The sequence below is a fragment of the Cotesia glomerata genome, linkage group LG3, assembly GCF_020080835.1.
Source record: "Cotesia glomerata isolate CgM1 linkage group LG3, MPM_Cglom_v2.3, whole genome shotgun sequence".
Taxonomy (NCBI): domain Eukaryota; kingdom Metazoa; phylum Arthropoda; class Insecta; order Hymenoptera; family Braconidae; genus Cotesia; species Cotesia glomerata.
In genome coordinates, this window is record NC_058160.1 from 14,316,732 (window position 1) to 14,339,140 (window position 22,409).

General features: G+C 33.6%; 1 protein-coding gene and 1 long non-coding RNA gene across 13 annotated transcripts in view; both read left to right on the forward strand.

The window, feature by feature from the left end:
• The window catches only part of LOC123261717 (potassium voltage-gated channel protein Shaker), a 1,350,734-nt gene that overhangs the window by 230,103 nt on the left and 1,098,222 nt on the right, over positions 1-22,409 (forward strand). The gene's annotated exons all lie outside the window — the stretch shown is intronic.
• LOC123261751 lies at positions 5,078-5,488 on the forward strand. Its single transcript, XR_006508756.1, has 2 exons — positions 5,078-5,297; positions 5,384-5,488. It is a non-coding gene; the product is annotated as an uncharacterized LOC123261751 (long non-coding RNA).

Here is a 22,409-nt window from a genome sequence, read left to right on the forward strand (position 1 = left end):
TACGGATAAGTGTGATCGTTCGGAAGTGTGTGCGGGAGTTTTTGCGTGTGTGCGGGTGTGTTTGTGTGTGTATGTGCGTTAGAATGTGCAACCGTGTGTGTAAATGTAATTTTTTGTACGTGGATGTAATTTTTTGGGAGTACCAATATTCAGAGATGTGTGATCGTACATGTGTGTGTGTGCGGGTGTGTTTGTGTGTGTTTATGTGCGTCTGTGTGCGCACCCGTTTGTGTAGGTGTAATTCTTTGTATGTGAATGTAATTTTTTTGCGAGTACCGATAATCGGAGATGTGTGTCGTACGTGTGTGTGTGTGTGTGTGTGTGTGTGTGTGTGTGTGTGTGTTTGTGTGTGGTTATGTGCGTCTGTGTGTGCACCCATGTGTGTGGATGTAATTTTTTGTATGCAGGTATAATTTTTTTTTGTGTACTGATAATCAGAGATGTGTGTTCGTACATGTGTGTGAGTGTATGCGGGTGTGTTTATGTGCGTCTATGGCAGCACCCATGTGTGTAGGTGTAATTTTTTGTACGTAGATGTAATTTTTTTGTGAGTACCAATAATCAGAGATGTGTGATCGTACGTGTGTGTGTGTGTGTGTGTGTGTGTATGTGTATGTGTGTGCGTATGTGCGTCTGTATGTGCACCCATGTGTGTAGGTATAATTTTTTTATGTAGGTGTAACTTTTTTGTGTGTGCCGATAATTACAGATGCGTGTAATCGTATGTGTATGTGTGCAGGTGTGTGTGTGTGTGCGGGTGTGTTTGTGTGTGTATGTGCGTCAGAATGTGCAACCGTGTGTGTAAATGTAATTTTTTGTAAGTGGATGTAATTTTTTGGGAGTACCAATATTCAGAGATGTGTGATCGTACATGTGTGTGTGTGTGGGTGTGTTTGTGTGTGTATGTGCGTTAGAATGTGCAACCGTGTGTGTAAATGTAATTTTTTGTACGTGGATGTAATTTTTTGGGAGTACCAATATTCAGAGATGTGTGATCGTACATGTGTGTGTGTGCGGGTGTGTGTGTGTGTGTGTTTTTCTGTTGGAGTTATTTTGTGTCCTTTGGCTCGGAATTGTGCAATAATTAATCGGTCAATTAATAAAGAAAATTAAAAAAACGGTAGACCCTGAAGGCCATCCCTGCCACTTCCCGCTCATTCTACACCTACATTGAAGAAAAAACTAACTTGAAAAATGAGAAATTTCTCTTTTAAAAAATTTTTATACTAAAATCTAAAAGATGAAATTCTTCAAAATTATTTACTTGTCTTAAGTTAATTTCTTTCTCTGTTTATTAGGTGCTTAAAATTGCACTAATGATGTTTTTAAGCTCTCCAAGCTCAAAAATACAATTTATGTGTTATTTTGAGATCTCTGAGCTTAAGGAGATAGCTTTTCTATTCTTTTGAGCTCTTCAAGCTCAAATGTCTGACATAAGTTTAGTAGAATAATGATTTTTAAATTTTTAAACCGCAATAACTTTTGATTAAATCAATCGATTTTCAAGCTGATGGCGGCATTCGATGTACTTTCTTAAGCCTTATGAAGAATATTCAAGTTTGAAATGCTAAAACTAAAAAATTTGGAGTAATTCCGAAAAAACACTTTTTTCGGTTTTCTTTCGTTCACGATATCTCTCGAACGAACCAACCGATTTTGACCGGATTAGCGGCGGTTGACGTGGTTTTTCAAGATTACGGGCGAATTAGTTTTATGAAATTGATTAATAAAGCCGTTTGAAAGTTATTCGAAAAGAACCACTTTCAAACAAAATCTTTTTCTTAGTTTTTTGAGATTTTTAAAAATTTCTCAAAATCTATCGATCCGAATCGGTTCATTTCTTTTTCAGCAATTTTCGTGAGTATTTTGAAAATTAATAATTAAATAATTAGTTAGTTCGCTTATGAACAAAATACACACAAGCAAACACACACAAACACCCCCGCACACACACACACGTACGATCATACATCTGAGAAGATCAGTGCTTGCAGAAAAATTACATTCACATACAAAAATTGACACACACACAATCGGGTGGACACATGACGAACATAGACACACACAAACACACACAAACAGACCCGCACACACACACACACACCTGCACACATACACATACGATTACACGCATCTGTAATTATCGGCACACACAAAAAAGTTACACCTACATAAAAAAATTATACCTACACACATGGGTGCACATACAGACGCACATACGCACACACATACACATACACACACACACACACACACACACACACACGTACGATCACACATCTCTGATTATTGGTACTCACAAAAAAATTACATCTACGTACAAAAAATTACACCTACACACATGGGTGCTGCCATAGACGCACATAAACACACCCGCACACACTCACACACATGTACGAACACACATCTCTGATTATCAGTACACAAAAAAAAATTATACCTGCATACAAAAAATTACATCCACACACATGGGTGCACACACAGACGCACATAACCACACACAAACACACACACACACACACACACACACACACACACACACACACACACACGTACGACACACATCTCCGATTATCGGTACTCGCAAAAAAATTACATTCACATACAAAGAATTACACCTACACAAACGGGTGCGCACACAGACGCACATAAACACACACAAACACACCCGCACACACACACATGTACGATCACACATCTCTGAATATTGGTACTCCCAAAAAATTACATCCACGTACAAAAAATTACATTTACACACACGGTTGCACATTCTAACGCACATACACACACAAATACACCCGCACACACGCAAAAACTCCCGCACACACTTCCAAACGATCACACTTATCCGTAATTATTAGCACAAACAAGAAAATTACATCCACATACGATAAATTACACTTACACACATGGGTGCACACACAGACGCACATAAACACACACAAATACACCTGCACACACACGTACGATAACACGCATCCGTAATTATCAGTACGATCAAAAAAATTACATCGACATAAAAAAAAATTACACCTACACACATGGGTGCACACAAAGACGCACATAAACACACACAAACACACCCAAACACACTTACGTATGATTACACGCATCCATAATTATCGGCACACAAAAAAAAATTACACCTACACACAAAAAATTACACCTGCACAAACGGGTGCACACACAGACGCACATAAACACACACGCACACACACACACACACACACACACGTACGAACACACATCTCTGACTATTGGTACTCGTAAAAAATTACATCCACGTACAAAAAATTACACCTACACACACGAGTGCACACACAGACGCACATACACACACAAACACACCCGCACACACGCAAAAACTCCCGCACACACTCCCGAACGATCACACTTATCCGTAATTATTAGCACACACAAGAAAATTACATCCTCATACGATAAATTACACCTACACACGCGGGCGCGCACACAGACGCACATAAGCACACAATTAGACACGGCCACACACATACACACACACACACACACACACACACATTTTTATTTCATTTTGTATGCTATTCCAATCTCGCGAGCTGCAGTTCAAGTCTACTCATCAGTCTATCTCTCGCGTCTCGCTCGCACCGTTCCCTACTACTTACCGTTCCGATGCCTTACCGCTAAAGCTCGCTCCTGATTGGCTACTGTTTTTAATTAATAATTAATTATCTATGGGTCTGATTAAAAAATGGCTGAGGACTTTTCGTCTCAGAATTTAATTTTCTATCAGGTGCTTCAAGGCCGTCCGTTACTTCTGGGACACCCTGTATAATTATACTGATATAAGTTTGCTCTTTATAACTTGTTAATAATTTATTTATTACCATAATTTATAATAATAACTTATTCAGAGGTGGTTCCGAAATGTGGGCTTTGATTAAATGGGTTGGTGGAGAGGACGATAAAAAAATGACTGCTGGGATAAATATAAATCATATCAAGAACTTCAACTGTGAACAATTTTTAAATGATGACCTTGACCCTGATAAGGTTTATGTGATTGAATGGCGCGACACAAAAAAAATGCCTCTTGGTGGTTGGAATTGCTACCTCGGCAAAGTGTTAGCAGTATCTCGTAAGTATTAGAATTATTTAGTAGTAATGATGAATGTTAATTCGTAGTACAAAAAAATCGAAAAATTTACTAAGCTAATAATTAATTAATTTTCGTTTAGATTCCATAAAAATTTTAGAAAAAAAAATTGACATCATGGATGGTATACGGTCTCCCAGACGAATAGTTTGCGAAGTAGATATAGAAAATGTAACTGCATCAATTTCTGATAGTGAAGATGATACAAGGATCGAGACCAATAATTCTGAACTTGAAGGTCAGAATTCAAAGAAAAAATTACGATTCTCAACAAATGAAGATGAAATCCAATTTATTGAATCAACGTCTGATGAAACTGCTACAGATCCAGTAAGCATACTTAGAATGTTTGTGTTTGGGAGTTAGTCCATAATGAAAGATAGATAACCATTTTAAACAATTTTTATTGATCTCTACACTACATCACTTGAAAACGAACAAATTGAAAAAATTTATTGTATAAGATGATAAATTAATTATTCCTTGTTTTTTTTTTTTTTTTTAGAAAAAATCTAACGAGAACTTGTCTAATTCAAATGTAACCAATACAGCCACGAAAAGTACAGAAGCACCAGTGTCAACACAATTTGTCACCAAGGAGTATTTTGATAAAAGTATTGCTATAATTATTTTTTTTCTTTTTTTACAGTTATTATTTGATACAATATGTTCTGACTAATAAATTTAATTACTGGTAGCGATGCGTAAAGTTAAAAATTTTATGAAATTGGCAACGGAGTCTAAATCTTTTAACATGGACAAAAAGTTTTCACTTTCTAAAAATAAAAAATCGGAAATTAAAAAAAGAACTGAACGCGCCCAGGTATGTAAATATTTACTATAAAAAATCTCACAATTTATATATAATAAACTTGATTTACCATATCAATTAGTTTATGTATGTTTATGCTAACAATAATTTTCTTACATTCATAGGTAGAGTTAGGTCACGAGGGCTCTGGTGTTTTTATTGAAAGATATCAGTGGGATGCTGCGTTAAGGGCAAATTCTTTTATGTCTATGGCAATATCGTTGCTCTGTTCGGCTTTTTCTGAAGAGGGTTTACTAGTAAGTAATTACAAAGGTGGAAAATCCAAAAATACAGACGATAAAGCACAAATGTACGCTTAACTTGATTCTAAAATAATAGATGCAATTAAAGGTATGTCACATATGTAGATATATATGTTTATAATCGATTAAATCAATGAGTACACATGTATGTCATAAAAAATTATTTATTTATAGAAAGTGTCAAAGCTCATCACGATGATTTTAAAGAGGGTCCTTTTGGAACTGCCATCAACAATAAATGCGGCAAATTAAGAACACTTGCAAGGAAAGCGGAAAAAGTAAGTTCAAGGATTTAGATGATAGAAATTTATATCTTGTAACAAATAAAAGCCTAAAATAATTTCTTGTTTCAGGAAAAAGAAAATCAGCAAAAACCAGATGAAGTATAATTGAAATAATTGATGCATTAATAATTAATTTAATATTATTTGACACCACTTTTTGTTTCAACTATTCTAGACTATGTCATTTTTGCATTTAAATTATTATGTTATGATGTCAGTTAATTTTTAACCTGAGAAATAGTTGGTTACCATTATTAATAATCTTAAGATATAATTTTTTAAGCTCGTAATTCTGTCATAAATTTTTCTAGTAGTTACTCTTATTATATTTAAGCCTTATTATTTAAGTGTCATAATTTTCATAATATCTGATTGCTCTAACTAAAAAAGTTAGAATATAAATTTTACTTTTAGTTTCTCACTTTAATACATTGTATTTCGCACATTACAATATACTTATTGAATAAATGTAAGGAAAAAATATAAGTAATCAAAAATTAAATTGGAATTATTCCATTATATAAACGTTAACGCCGGGATATATGCCTAAAAAATTACACATGTACATTTACAAATGGCTATACAATTAAAAATGTAAAAAAATAGATTTTCATGCCTACAAAAATGCATGCAGAAAATTCAAATTTCCATATACTTCAAAATATATGTTAGTATATATGCTAGCATATATTCCAGCATATATGACTTAGGATATATCCATGCGTATATCTTTTTCCGAATTTGAGTATATGCAGCATATATTCCTGAATATATGTTAGATTATATCCTCAAATATATACAGAGAATGTATAAGGGCATATATATTTTTTTCGTGGGGGTTGAACTGCATAAGAATTTTCATGATTTTATTTCAAGTGTTGGACTATAGTTAGAAAAATTAATCAGCATTGGAACTGATGGTGCTAGTAATCTATGTGGTAAAAACCATAGCTTATATACGTTACTTAAAAAAGATTGTCCGAAGTTGCAATTGATTAAATGCAGCTGTCATTCCTTGAACTCTTGTGCAGCGAAGGCCTGTGAGAAGTTACCTTCAACATTAGAATTTCTCCTCCGAGAAACCAGAAATTGGTTTGTTCATAGCCCTCTTCGTCAAATGAAGTACTGTGAAATGTATTCAAAAATTAATATTGGCAATCCTCCAAAGCTTATACAATTATCGAATACACGGTGGCTTGCATGATACAAAGCTGTCAAATCAAACCTGAATCAATGGACTGAATCAAAAGAATTCTTCGAAAAGGCTGCAGTATCTTCTCAAGAAAAGAGTTATACGGCTCGTACACTCGCCGAAATGTATAACGATCATACAAATATCTTGTATTTTTTGGATGACGTTCTTCGAGAAGTCACTCGAGTAAATTTAGCATTTCAGGGTACTAATGCTGATGTGACTAAACTATATATACTGATTTGAAAACTCTCTTAATGTCTTTAGCCAGACGTATTTTTGCACCAGCTTTTTTGAGACATGAAACAACTAATACTGATAATGCTATGCTGCATTTAGCTGACATAAATGCTGTGAAAAAAGCATTGGAAAAAACGGTTGGTAATTTTGGAAATTCATTGTTGCCTTTAGACTCAATTGATTTTGGTGAACGATTCAAATCTCATGCAGCTAAAAATCTCGTAACCAGATATGCTTTAGAAAATGTAAAGCAACGATGTCTTGATTTTTTGATTGTGCTGTGTGAGCAGTTGGTTTTACGATTACCTGAGAACCTAGCAGTTTTAAGTAATCTGCGCTTTTTTACACCAGCAATGAGCTTATCGCAATCTTTAATCATTTCTGCGGACGACTTACCTTGGGAATTATCAGCTGAAGGAGCAGATAGAGATTTAATTAGGATTCAGTGGCGCCAACTAAGAACCTTGAGGTTACATGATATATCAATTGAGTTCGACAACAATGTTGAAATTACTAAATTTTGGATTGCAGTATGGAACCTTCGAGATGCATCGGGAAACCAAAGCTTCAAAGAATTAGCTTCTTTTGCAATTAGAGCTCTTTCTTCACCAATTAGCAATGCTGATGTTGAGAGAGTATTTAGTGTGATGTCTATTGTGAAAACGAAACTCCGCAATCGAATGCTGCTTCCTATGCTCGTTGCGCTCAGTGATGGTGCGCTTATTGAGTCTCTGAACTTGATAGAGGCGGGTGAAATAGATTTGTGATCAACTAAATTAGGTAATTTATCCTGTTTTAGTATGTTAAAAAATGTTTAAGTCAGTTCTATCAAAGATTATTATATAAAAAATGTTTAACATTTAAAAAATACTTAAATACTGTTATTTTATAATACTCATTAAGATAATATTTTATAATATTTAATTATTCAATAATTAATAATACTTTTTAAAATAAAGTGCAATCAATAAAAAGAAAAAAAATCTTGACCATTTGTACTTCAATAACTGAATCTTATTTCTATTTCAAACAAATTATTGTTAAATAATAGTACAAATTTAATAAATATAAAAGCAATAATAAACTCACGAATTTATTTAAACTTTCCCGCCTTAACTACCTGTCCGCCATGATGGGGCTATATCGGGGCTACACGAGCGCTCTGGCGAGGCGATTCGAGAAAAAAATATTCTGGTAACACTGGTTCAGAGTTCTTTTAACCCGGTATTAACTTCTTAGCTTGAAACCACTTCTAGCCAAGCACAATCACCTCAATTTCAACCCTTTTTGACTCAATTACAAGCTTCTTCAACTCTGTGTACTTCAGTACAGAAAAATAATGATTATTTTTCCACGAAACCCAGTATTACTTCTACACTGGATTCTGATCAACAGAACCCTGGCGGTTTCGGCGACGCGGTGAAAGCACGGTCGAATGACGGTTGTTTGACGGTCGTTTCACCGTATAAAGTTCGTTCTTACCGAGCGATCTGTCAGTCAACATCGGATACCGTTGTGAACGATATCTACTATAAATTTATTGAATATTTACGGTGCATACGCAAGTGAATCTACGACGTTATGACTGACACTGTACGCTCAATATACTGTCCAAATACGGTGATTTTACGCTACTATCACGGACAGTAAAATAAAAAAAAATATTGCGGAAAGTCTAGACCGAGACTCGAACCCGATTTATCTGGTCGCGCACCCAAGACTCTACCAGCTAGGCTATCTAAGACACTGCACGAAACATTTGATTCAGTCACATTATAAGGTGTCAAAACCAAGTCATTTTTTTTTTTCATTGCACAGATAAAAATAGCTTAAATAAAGTTATATTTTTTCCATGACTTTAAAATAATAATCGTAATAAATGATTCAAATTTTTGATGATTACGAAATTCTTAATTTCGAAATTATGGTGAAATTATTAACTGTATAAATTATTAACTGTAATTTTCCGTAATTTTGAAATTAAAGTTTTCGTCTCTAAAAAAAAAAAAAAAAAACAATATTGATTATTATATTTTTCATAATCAAAAAGTTATTATAGTTTCTCATTTACGACTATAAAAAAAAATCAACACTTGTAAGCCATAACCTCTTCTGATAAACTCTTCTGAAAAGTATTGAAATGATGGATCTCTGTTGATTGCCTGTAATCTGATTAATTTTTTATAATTTTACTTTGAAATAAATAAAATTACAATAATTTAATATTTTTTTTTTAATTTTTCATCCCGATTAGTTACTGAAAATTTCTCATTTACCTATCTTTTTATACACTTTGAGTATTTTTAATGAAATAAAAAAAAAAAATATAATCAGCACTTTTTCATTGTTGACTAGTAAAAAATTCCTGACTTACCGACATTATACGCTCGTTTCACTCACAGACTACTGTGCATCTACCATCAAGTTACGGTTTTTTGACAATTTATATGTTTTCGAATGACTGTCAAATGACAGACGATCGATCGATGATCTACGATTTTTACTCAGGTAAAAAATCGGAGGAGTCAAGTAAAAATTTGGTTTTTCGAATAGTGAAGTATGATAACTATACAGAATAAAAATCATAAAGTAACAGTGAAAAACTTTCACAATGATACTCGTCGTTCACTGTCAAATGACGGCCGTTCGATAGTCAAGTGACGTTCATTCGACGATCATTTGTCGACACTGTGAATTTATGGTACATTCACCGTCGTTTCACGATCATTTTACCGTGCCCACGAATCCGCCAGGGAATATCTATGAGTTTCCGCCGAATGTGGATACAAGACCTGTTTGTCAAGTAATTAATTTAAGAAACGTAAATCAATCTACTAACAATAAACAAGAGACACCTGTTTCTCAAAATATTCAGAAAAAATGAAAGAACGTATGAAAATGAAAAAACGGGTACAGTTTTAAAATCAGTTGTACCATTTAATGAAATGACAAATTTACTTTCTGAATTGGTCCCCAAAAAACGTAATTAGAAATATTAAAGTTTTTATGCATTAATAAACACGATAATTACACGGGTAAACACTATTTTTGTTACAGGACAATAAAAAATTTGAATTAAGTGGACCATAGTAATTACTAGTGAGATGACAAGTCTTAAAAATTTCATGCTTTCAAATTAATGTGCGTTGATTGCATAAAATTCTTTCTGATAAAACTGTTCTAAAAATTTAATTTTTATATTTATCAAACTTTACCAGTTAACAATGCTTTCATTACAGTTACATTAAAAGTCGTTAAGTTCGTGGAGGCACTTGCAATCAATCTGAGACATAAATATAATGGAGAGCATCACAACACTTCAAAAGAATCAGTTTTTACAGTGAAATTATCTTATATAATTATCTATTTTGTGGAATAAAGAAAAGAAAAAAAACTATTTCGTAGCTAAAGAAAAATCTTTTAAAAATCGAAAAGCTGTGATGATTTTTAAAAGATTATACACTTCGTGAAATTAAATGAAGAGAGTTAATGTAGAGTTTTTCTTCTAAAAAAAAAAAAATAGTCATAAAAAATAATCATCATTTCCTATATGATATTCTCTTATTTGGTTTTTAATGATTAACAATACTACAATTTCATTTTCTCTTGTTTACTCGTTGAAGAAATTAACCAATGATTAAAAGTCAATTAGAAATTAACAAATTAAAAAAATTAGTTAATTAATTTCGTAGATTAATTGAGTTACAATAAAATCTTTAAGATCTTGTAAATAACATTAAAACAATAGAAAAAGCACAAAAATTTATGTCTAAACGATGTTTAATATATCTACAGTAACTACAAATTACAAATTCACTATCAATGTCATTTTGATAGTTATTCATAAATTGATTATAGCTTTTTAATTAAAATTCGATCTCAAATTCTTTTAATTTTCTGTAAATTTAAATTGCTTGATTACATTGCGATTAAAGTGTTGAAATACTTTTATTTTTCCATTCTTTCCACTATTATACTGAATAAAGTATTCGATACATTTAATGTTATTTAATTACTTTCTTGTCATTAACAGCTTCCAATGCAATGTTTTGAAGGCAGCACAGATAAAGTAAAAAAATATGTTTACAGAAATCTCATAAGTTCAAAAAAATAAAAATTTTAGGTTGAAATATCGCCAGGCATTGGCTTTTACATATTGAAACACTAAATTTTTACTTAATTTAAAATTTTAATTATTTAGACCATTAAATCTCAAGGATAAGAAATAATCGCCTAAGCTTCTAAAAATTGGGATTCGCTGCTCTGGGATATTCCGTTCCCGTGAACCAATGAGTGTCTTTGTCTTTAGATGATTTTATAAGTTTTAGACAGAAGTTCTCACGCGTGCCAGTTAATCTACAGATTCGGTAGCATCTGGCGCCAAGTTCCGTTCAAAAATCCCATCGCAAACGGAGCGCCAGACTACCGAATGTGTTTACTGTAAGCAGAACGGTTTTTTGAGGTTGCGAAATTTAATTTAATTCTACGGTACTTTTTTTCACTAATTTGTTTATTATACCAGTAATTCATAATTTATTTTACCGTATTAATTAATTTATATTCACTTTTAACAATTTATTTACTTGAAATTATTAAATTTTATCAGCACATACTATAGCGCGCTCACATTTTTCGATCCTGACTTTTTTTTTATGTAAAAAGTGACATGCCATAGACTAGATAAAATAAAAATGTGTAGTAATCCTCCTATAGATACGCAACTACAGTTAAAAAAAGTAATTCACAGCTTACATTTACGGCCGCCAGGGCGCACTGGAATTATATCTACATAAACTGTAGCTTTAAGGGGATAGTTTGCGGTAAAAAATGCAGCCAACGCGAGATTTAAGTTAGTACCGTAGAAAAGTAAACTCCAATCTTAAAGATGCTCACACACGTGTTAATGAACTAAGGTAGATTGCTTGCAGTTATCCTTTTATTTATTTACTTTGTTTATTTACTTTGAGCTCTCTGCGAGAAAGTATCCACAGATTCGGTAGAATCTAGCGCCAAGGACCGTTCAAAAATCCCGTTGTAAACGAAGCGCCAGACTACCGATGTGTTTACCGTAAGCAGAACGGTTTTGTGAGGTTTGAAAATTATTAAACCACCTTAACTGACTGTTTGATGCAATTGATAATAAATATGTATTCTATATGGTGTGAATTGCTAATTTAATTAATTTATAGTCCACTAGTCATTATTTTTTTAATTGAAATTCGATAAATTCACTAGCAGAAACTATAGCAACGCCGTTTTTTAGATCCCGGATATGTTTTGATAAGAAAAGAGCAGGTTTTACTATAGCACGCAATTAACTATAGCACGCGAACGTACTACAGGGTGATTCAGAATTACCTTTACAGCGAAAATATTAGGATAGAGGAGACAATTTTGAGCAGAAAACTCCTAAGTCGTGATTGAAAATTTTGAGTGGTTGCGGAGTTATTCAAAATTTTAGTTGACCAATCAGATGCGAGATTTAGCATTTAAAAAAAAAGCAAAAGAATAAATAATAAATTTGGCTGCGTTGCGACTTCCAACTTCAAGCTTTACTTTTGTTTTTTTATTTTTTTAAATAATTCTAATTTTAAAGAATTCAAGCGAATGTAACCTTCAAAATAAAATTAATTTTTTAATTAAAAAAATAATTTTAAAATTCTAGAAAGTAATTAAATAAATTGACAATGTAAAAAATAAATTGATTCGATGTTTACGATTGAGCAGACAAATTTCAAACTGCTCATCAGAATAATAATAAGGACTTTTATCAGGTGAAGCACCAGGACAAACTCCAGGCTGCTTATCAGGATAATAATAAGGACTTTTATCAGGTGGAGCATCAGGACAAACTCCAGGCTGCTTATCAGGATAATAATAAGGACTTTTATCAGGTGAAGCACCAGGACAAACTCCAGACTGCTTATCAGGATAATAATAAGGACTTTTATCAGGTGGAGCACCAGGACAAACTCCAGGCTGCTTATCAGGATAATAATGACTTTTATCTGGTGGAGCACCAGGAAAAACTCCAGGCTAATTATCAGGATAATAATAAGGACTACTATCAGGTGAAGCACCAGGACAAACTCCAGACTGCTTATCAGGATAATAATAAGGACTTTTATCAGGTGGAGCACCAGGAAAAACTCCAGGCTACTTATCAGGATAATAATAAGGACTACTATCAGGTGGAGCACCAGGACAAACTCCAGGCTGCTTATCAGGATAATAATTACTTTCATCAGGTGGAGCACCAGGACAACCTCCAGGCTGCTTATCAGGATAATAATAAGGACTTTCATTAGGTGGAGCACCAGGACAAATTCCAGGATACTTATCAGGATAATAATGACTTTTATCAGGTCGAGCACCAGGACAAACTCCAAACTGCTTTTGAGAATAATAATGAGGAGTTTTATAAAAAAATAAAAACGATAAACTCTAGGCTGCTTCTAGGATAATAATAAGGACTTTTATCAGGTGGAGCATCAGGACAAACTCCAGGCTGCTTATCAGCATAATAATGAGGACTTTTATAAAAAAAAATAAAAAGGACAAACTCCAGGCTGCTTATCAGGATAATAATAAGGACTTTTATCAGGTGGAGCACCAGGACAAACTCCAGGCTGCTCATTAGGATAATGATAAGGACATTTATTAAAAAAAAAAGGACTAACTTCGAGTTGCTCATCAGGATAATAATAAGGACTTTTATAAAAAAAATTTGCAACAAACTCAACGCTGCTTTCTAGGATACTAATGAAGACATCGATTAGTATAATTGTAAAAAAAAATCTTAATTCTATGTGTCAAATAATTCATGAGTTTTTAAACTTGGAGTTTTTATTATAAACAACTGCTGCTAAGTTCAAGTTGTTTTTCTTAATAATCATTAAGTGTTATTCCAACCATAAACTTTTAACGAGTCGGAATTAATATATACGTCGACAGTAATAAAATATTAAAATCATGAAGCACGTCTTAATTTTTTGGCCTACTGATAAAAGTATTAGTGTCATAAAATGTGCTCTAATTAAGCGTCGTTCAGGAAATCAAGTAACTGTTCGCTGGGACCGTAAAGTTGTTCATGGGTTTATTATAGCTGAAAGTGGTAAATTTGATTAGAACACATGAATTTTTTAACTACGGTAGGGTAAAAGACCCCATTAGTGGCGGGGACCCTATTACTAACACTTTCTTCGATTTTGGTACTTAGTTAATTAATGAAATCATTAATTTTAACAATGAATATATTATTTTTAATCTTTAAGACCTTTAGATCAAAGAAGTTTTTCATTTTTTATTCCAAGTAGAACATTTTTCATTGAAAGAAAAAGTGCCATTAATGGGATCTTTTACCTTATAAAGTTTTCAATGAAATCCAAAATGCAAAAATTTCTTTTTGTAGAGAACGTTGAGTGGTTGAATCGCTTCATTGTTGATATACACGGTGTCATTACTGGATTCGTTGATGAAGATGCCGGTGATGAAATAAGTGGAAACAACGGAGATGAAGGAATGATCAACAAAAACGACGAAGACGTGGGTCATGCTGTTAATTTAGATCATAATGAAGTAGGCGTTGGTGCAGCTGACTCGATTTCTACTGACACGGACGAGGAGGATGACAGAAGTGAAATCGAAGGTGGTGCAGATAATCATCAAGAAATTGTTTTTGTTGCAAATAACCCCGTGATAGCTGTTAATCACGACGAAGACGATGATAGCTCTGAGTCATATTTTACGGCTAGCTCTGGGACATTGAGTAGTGATGACAATGATGAAGTCGTCGAGCTTCAACCTGGCAGTAAGATCTATGTTAATGCTCTAGACTTAAAAGACATCACTGACCGATTTAAAAATAACCCAAGAGAAGCTACACGTCGACTGTTACTGCAGATAATCGGCCGAGAAGATTTAATGAAAATGACTCTAAAAGGAAGAAATGAAAAAGAAGCCATTCCTAATAATGTTGACACAACGATAAGAAGTAAATTTCTAAGAGTAGTTATTACAATTATACCGGAAAGAACTAATAATGAATATTTTTTTTACAGAATTTGTTTCAAAGATAACGCCAAAGGAACTGAGACTCACAAAATTTGAACACAAGAAATGCATTACAAAATTTTTGACAAACCTTCGAGCCTCACAACCAACTCAGTGAAGTCTTAATTTTGAATTTAATATCTGGTTCTAAATTGAAATAGTTTGTATTGTAATTGTCACTAATACATAAATTACAATTTTGAGATAGTCGGTTTTCCAGCATCGTGACTCACTCTGTGGCTCTTTGGTCGGATAAAATTCTTGAAACTTTGTCTGTTGTTTTAGATCACAATTTTGAGATAATCTAAAAAACAGACAAAAGTTTCAAAATTATCCGACCAAAAGCCACAAAGTGTGTCACGATGCTGCAAAACTCGACTTATGTATCACACTTTAACCTCTGTATTCATTATTTAGTATTATAATACTTTAACCTCACGCAGTTGTTGTATTTTTATTTAACCAATAAAGTATTCATCTAGTTAATGTCATTCATACCTTCTTTTTAATCAACCTAAACTGTCCTATGTCTTAACACTAAAAATATTCTCAATTTTACTCGGCATACTGGTTTGGGTATTTCTACTTTTTTAGGATATAACCCCTAAAAATATTCTTAATTTAATCCTTGATGTGATTGTTGATGAAGTCAACTCCGCTGCGGTTGATTTTACTATTACTGGCAACCTAGATAAAGATGACAGTAGCTCTGGGTGTTTTTTTACAGCCAGTTCGGGTGAAGACGATGTAGAAAATAATGTATTCTAAATTATATTCTTCTATCTTTTATTTGTTTATTTAAAACAGGAGAGTAGGCTTATTACCATGTTCATGTTGAGATCGATTGTCTTTTATTCACGTCACATTAATTAATTTGCTGCAGATTGCTTGTGTCATTGCTTTTTAATTACTTACCTAAAAGTTTACACAGTGGTTAATCTATTTTTCTCAAATATCAGTGTAATATGGCTGAATATACTGCTGAAGAGTATGCCGACATGGTCCTTTTATATGGCATGGCTAATTGTAATGCTGCTGAAGCGAGACGCAGGTATGCAGAGCGATTTCCGAATCGGCGACATCCAAGTTCTCAGTAATTCTTGGTGCCGTCAGCCGATTACGTGCTTCAGGTAATGTCTTACCAAATCATAGAGAAGCTGGTGCACCACGTCATGCCAGAAATAATGACAACGAGGAGGCCATCATTGATGCTGTTGAAGAAGATCCAGAGATTGGTATTCGTGGAGTTGCTCAGCAACTAAATCTATCGTATGGTACTGTTCAACGAACGTTGAAAGACGAAAAAACGCCACGCTTATCATTATCAACGAGTTCAAGAGTTGAAGCCGAAGACTATCCAGTTCGTGTTGCTTTCTGTCGGGAGCTCTTGAATCGAATTGAAAACGATGATAATTTTTTAAATAAAATTTTGTTTACTGATGAGAGTAAATTTGGCCGAAATTCGTTTTGGAATACCCGAAATTTCCATTGGTATGCTGAAGAAAATCCTCATTGCACGGTTGTTCGTAATCACCAAGATCGATTTTCCATCAACATCTGGGCAGGAATCCACTTTGGCCAACGCACTATTGTAAATGAAATTTATTATGATAATTTTCTTTTACCAAATTTTGATTCGTGAAGTTATGGCATTAATGTTTAAAAATTTATTATAGGTCGGCCCTTATGAATTTGAAGAAAATTTAACAGCTGAATTATATGTAGATTTTCTCGACCAACATCTGCAACAAGAATGCCGAGATGCAGGAATCCCACAGAGAATTTATCAAGAAATGTGGTTTCAGCAAGATGGCGCTCCGGCTCACACAGCAGGAGCTTCTCAAGCATGGCTTCATGCACATTTTGGGAATCGCTACATCGGTCGAGGCGGGATAATTAATTGGCCTCCCAGATCACCAGATCTCAATCCATTGGATTATTTCGTATGGGGTCATGTTAAAGCTAATGTTTACCGTCATCCCGTCAATGACGAAGATACATTGCGAGAAAAAGTCACTGATTGCCTCAACGAAATCACACGGGAGATGATTGATAACTGTGCCACAAACTTTGTGAAGCGTCTTCGGTGTTGCGATCAAAATAATGGAGGGCATTTTGAACAACTGTTGTAGCTATGTTCAATCAAATGAATTTTGCATGCTTATGAATTTTATTGAACATAACAACCCAGTTGTGATAACGTACTTTAGGATAAGTTAATAAATTAATTGAGTTAGTACCCTGATATATGATTTAATTAATTTGATCTTCTTCACTTTAGCATGATCTCAGTTATGTCTCTAAATGAAGATTTATAACTTGTCTTGTCAGTAAGTCCTTCGTATGATTCTAAAGATCAGTCGGGAAGTCGTCCTCGTATTCCATCAGATAAAAGTACTGAGTTTATCCTGGTGCTCCACTTGATAGAAACCCTTATGATTATCCTGTGGAACAACCTGAAAGATGCTCTTTTTAATTTTTTAATAAGAGTCCTGATTATTATTCTGATAGACAGCTTGGAGTTTGTCCTGGTGCTCCAGCTAATAAAAATCCTTATTATTATCCTGATAAGCAGACTGGAGTTTGTCTTGGTGCTCCACGTGATAAAAGTCATTATTATCTGATGAGCAGCCTTGAGTTTGTTCTTTTATTTTTTTATAAAAGTCCTCATTATTATGCTGATAAGCAGCCTAGAGTTTGTCCTGGTGCTCCACCTGATAGAAGTGCTTATTATTATCCTGATAAGTAGCCTGGAGTTTGTCCTGGTGCTCCACCTGATAAAAGTCCTTATTATTATCCTGATAAGCAGCCTGGAGTTTGTCCTGATGCTCTACCTGATAAAAGTCCTTATTATTATCCTAGAAAGCAGCCTGGAGTTTGTCCTTTTTATTTTTTTATAAAACTCATTATTATGCTGATAAGCAGCATGGAGTTTGTCCTAGTGCTCCACTTGATAAAAGTCCCTATTATTATCCTGATGAGCAAACTGGAGTACGTCCTATTAATTTTTTTATAAAACTCATTATTATGCTGATAAGCAGCATGGAGTTTGTCCTAGTGCTCCACTTGATAAAAGTCCCTATTATTATCCTGATGAGCAAACTGGAGTACGTCCTATTAATTTTTTTAATAAAAGTCATTATTATTCTGAAAAACAGTTTGGAGTTTGTCCTGGTGCTCGACTTGATAAAAGTCATTATTATCCTGATAAGTATCCTGGAATTTGTCCTAGTGCTCTACCTGATGAAAGTCCTTATTATTATCCTGATAAGCAGCCTGGAGTTTGTCCTGGTGCTCCACCTGATAAAAGTCCTTATTATTATCCTGATGAGCAGCCTGGAGTACGTCCTATTAATTTTTTTAATAAAAGTCATTATTATTCTGAAAAACAGTTTAGAGTTTGTCCTGGTGCTCGACTTGATAAAAGTCATTATTATCCTGATAAGTATCCTGGAATTTGTCCTGGTGCTCTACCTGATGAAAGTACTTATTATTATCCTGATAAGCAGCCTGGAGTTTGTCCTGCTGCTCCACCTGATAAAAGTCCTTATTATTATCCTGATAAGCAGCCTGGAGTTTGTCCTGGTGCTCCACCTGATAGAAGTCCTTATTATTATCCTGATAAGTAGCCTGGAGTTTGTCCTGGTGCTCCACCTGATAAAAGTCCTTATTATTATCCTGATAAGCAGTCTGGAGTTTGTCCTGGTGCTTCACCTGATAAAAGTCCTTATTATTATCCTGATAAGCAGCCTGGAGTTCATTCTTTTTATTTTTCCCATAAAAGTCCTTATTATTATTCTAATGAGCAGTTTGAAATTTGTCTGCTCAATCGTAAACATCGAATCAATTTATTTTTTACATTGTCAATTTATTTAATTACTTTCTAGAATTTTAAAATTATTTTTTTAATTAAAAAATTAATTTTATTTTGAAGGTTACATTCGCTTGAATTCTTTAAAATTAGAATTATTTAAAAAAATAAAAAAACAAAAGTAAAGCTTGAAGTTGGAAGTCGAAACGCAGCCAAATTTATTATTTATTCTTTTGCTTTTTTTTTAAATGCTAAATCTTGCATCTGATTGGTCAACTAAAATTTTGAATAACTCCGCAACCACTCAAAATTTTCAATCACGACTCAGGAGTTTTCTGCTCAAAATTGTCTCCTCTATCCTAATATTTTCGCTGTAAAGGTAATTCTGAATCACCCTGTATTACACTACAAGGGAAGAAAGTTGATATTCCTGTACAGCGCGCCATGATGCCCGAGGCGAAGCCGAGGGCATCATGGCACACACAGTTCAGGGCTCTCAAATTTCGGCCCGTGTAGTGTATACTAGTTTTCTTGCTATCCGGTCGAAAGTACGCAAAAAATTGCTTTAAAAAAAAAATTGATGCCTGCCCCCGATATTTGCGGCACGAGCGAAGCGAGGGCAGGCATCAAATACACCTGTCAATAAAGATACTAATTTATAATCTATCATATTGCTACTTTCTTCTGAGAAAAGATCTTAATTTAATTAAATAAACTTAAAGTTATAAATATATTATAAATTAACTCTGATTTTGAGAATAAAAAAACAGAAAAATGAAATAATAATCAGTAAAATGAATAGATAAAAAAATTAAAAATCTGTTTGTGTACACTGATAGAGGGATTTGTTTATAGTTAAAAATATTTGTTAATATTTAACAAGTCATTTAAAAGAGACCACTTTTTACTCCTTAACAAATATTTCTTAGTATTTAAAAAGATTTATTAATATTTAATATAAAGGTGGCTCAATATCAGACTTTATTAAATACAAACAAATCATTTTAATAAAATACTAACTTTCAGGGGAGGATACGACAACTTGGAAAGCTCGGACATTTTGATAATCTTTAACGTAGTGGTACCGTTTATGTGGGGACAACACTACCTCTGAAATACTAAAGTGCAATACTCAAAAATGGCTGAGAAAAAGTCCGCACTCAAAAGGTTTACCCAGCACTATAATATATTAATAGGTAAATAATTGATACATTAAATTATTCTTTTAATAAAAAAAAATTTTCAATTTTAAACTTCATTTCTATAAATTGATATGCGGTGGTACAGCTTAACAAATAATAAGTCGAAAATTAAATGAGAAAATTATACATTTTTTAATTAATTAAATCAATATTTTATAATTACGTATTATGAGATATTATTACATGATCCCTGAGTGATACTTATGATAAAAATTCAAAACAAAAAGTTTTCCTACACCAAGAACAACACAAAATAAATGCTGCTTTTTACAATGACTGATTATTTTTAAACGGTCTAATGAGAAACACCATCATTGACATTAGTAAAAAATTTCTTGTGTCCTAAAGCGCCCGCTTGCAGAACCAGGCATATTCCATCATGTCTCAAACTGAAGCGCTGACAATTGGTGATGAATAATCGAATGAATTTTTATACAATACTCTCGGGAATGAATTTCATAATTCTTGCAATCTAGAAGTTCAGCGGTACTTTGCACATCGTTTCGGCAATTATTTTTTCACTTGTCTATAGAAAGCTGGAAACATCTGCGCATGGTTTGAACTTAACGGAGGCGCACATTTTTGGAGGTATAACTTTAAATGTGCATGTAAGGCATTTTGTATCATCCTGAAGCTTATTTCATCATATAATTTCTGGCTTCCACTTGTCCTGTCCACGAGGTCAATAATTAAAAGAAATTTATTTTTGGTGAACATATGGCATTAAACATTTCTCTAGAAAATTTTTATATAGAGTAGTTGTCGGTTTTCACATCGACGTTTTGATGATGTGACAATAACATTTTTTGTACATTTTTTAAATGATTCTTCTACGTTTTCTTTATTCTTGACCCCAAAATCACCTGCTTGGGCTCTTACCAAACAAATAAAGCAACATGTGGTAGTGAAATTTTCAGATAATGTTCATGCTATGACCAGTGCAGTATATGAGTGTGACACCTTGGTCATATCTTCCTTTTACCAAACACTTGTTTTTGCTTCCTTTTTCCGTCAGTGTCCTATTAAACATTGATTTGGGTATTGACATCCACAGAAAATATGAATTTTAAAAAATCTAATGATTAACTTCGATTAAATTTAATAATGGAATAAAAAACCAGTGGTTTACCGTTAAGAAGAGATTTATATACTACTGTTTCGATCTGTATTATTAATAACGAAGGGTCACTATCGAGAAGTTAGATATCCTAGGTGTTTTTGTTTGAATACTTAACTGTTGTTTCTGCAGAGGAGCGATAATTTCTGACATGTTGGCGAACTGCTACCGGCTGTTACAAAATTTTTCTAATTTTGCGATGACGAATGTTATTTCTTTGTTTAAATTTTTTACCCATGGGTCCACACCTTGTAAATTGGACTTTTGCTGAGGCGGGCTGCAGGAAACACGGCTTTGCTGCCACCTTTCATGTTCAAATCACTTGACCCGACAGGCATATTGTCTTTTCGAACACGAAGCGGTCACAGCATATGCGTCCAAAATCTGTTCACATGACATTTGCTCGAAATTGGATTCTATAATGTTCAGCATCTCTTTTCCCATGCGCATGAATAATCCATTCTCTTCAAATGAAGCTACGGCCATTTTTTTTTGTAAATATCTCTAGTTTCCATGTGAAGGATAAGGACTTTGCTTATGTTTAAAAACTTTAATTTTACATATTCCAGAGGAATATAATCCATCATTTTGTTTTCATCTGGAACTTACATAGTCATCAGCTGAATTATCTTCACACTGCTTCAAAATTTCCGTACTGGAAGAAGCAAAAGTTCTTCTTCGGTATGAATCAATTCTTGATCGCTTACAGGCTTTTTGTTGCGTAACATATCTAACGTATTATCCATATAATTCTGCAATCGGCTTACGCATCTTTCCCAGATGAGAGGGTATGAAGAAGATGTTTTGCGATTAAATCACTTTCAGAAGTAAACCTTCATAAGCACACTACTCCATCTTTCAGCCGTTGGCCCCAGTAAATGCACTATGCCAGGACAGTATCAGGGTGGTTTTTTAATACCGCTGAGAAGAACTGGCTTCGCTTGATGACATTTTATAAAATTGCTCAGAAACAATTTTTTAAAGTAAAATTTCACTGCACAAAAATACGTCTGTTCGTATCAGAAATTCCAGAAACTAGCTTTACTATAGTCAAGCTTCTGAGAAAAAGTGGGTAAAAGGGACTTAACATGGGTTCAAGGACAACAACATGACTATTCTTCCGATTGGGCCAACAGAGCTCGAATCGATGTACAGTTTACAATAACTCGAGGACAAGAATTATTTAACCCTCATACCATATTCGACCCTTCTTATTGTGTCTGGCCTGGGTATATATTTTTCAGTTAAACTTATAATGAATATGAGAGTTATAAGAATTATTCATGAATTACAAATATCTCA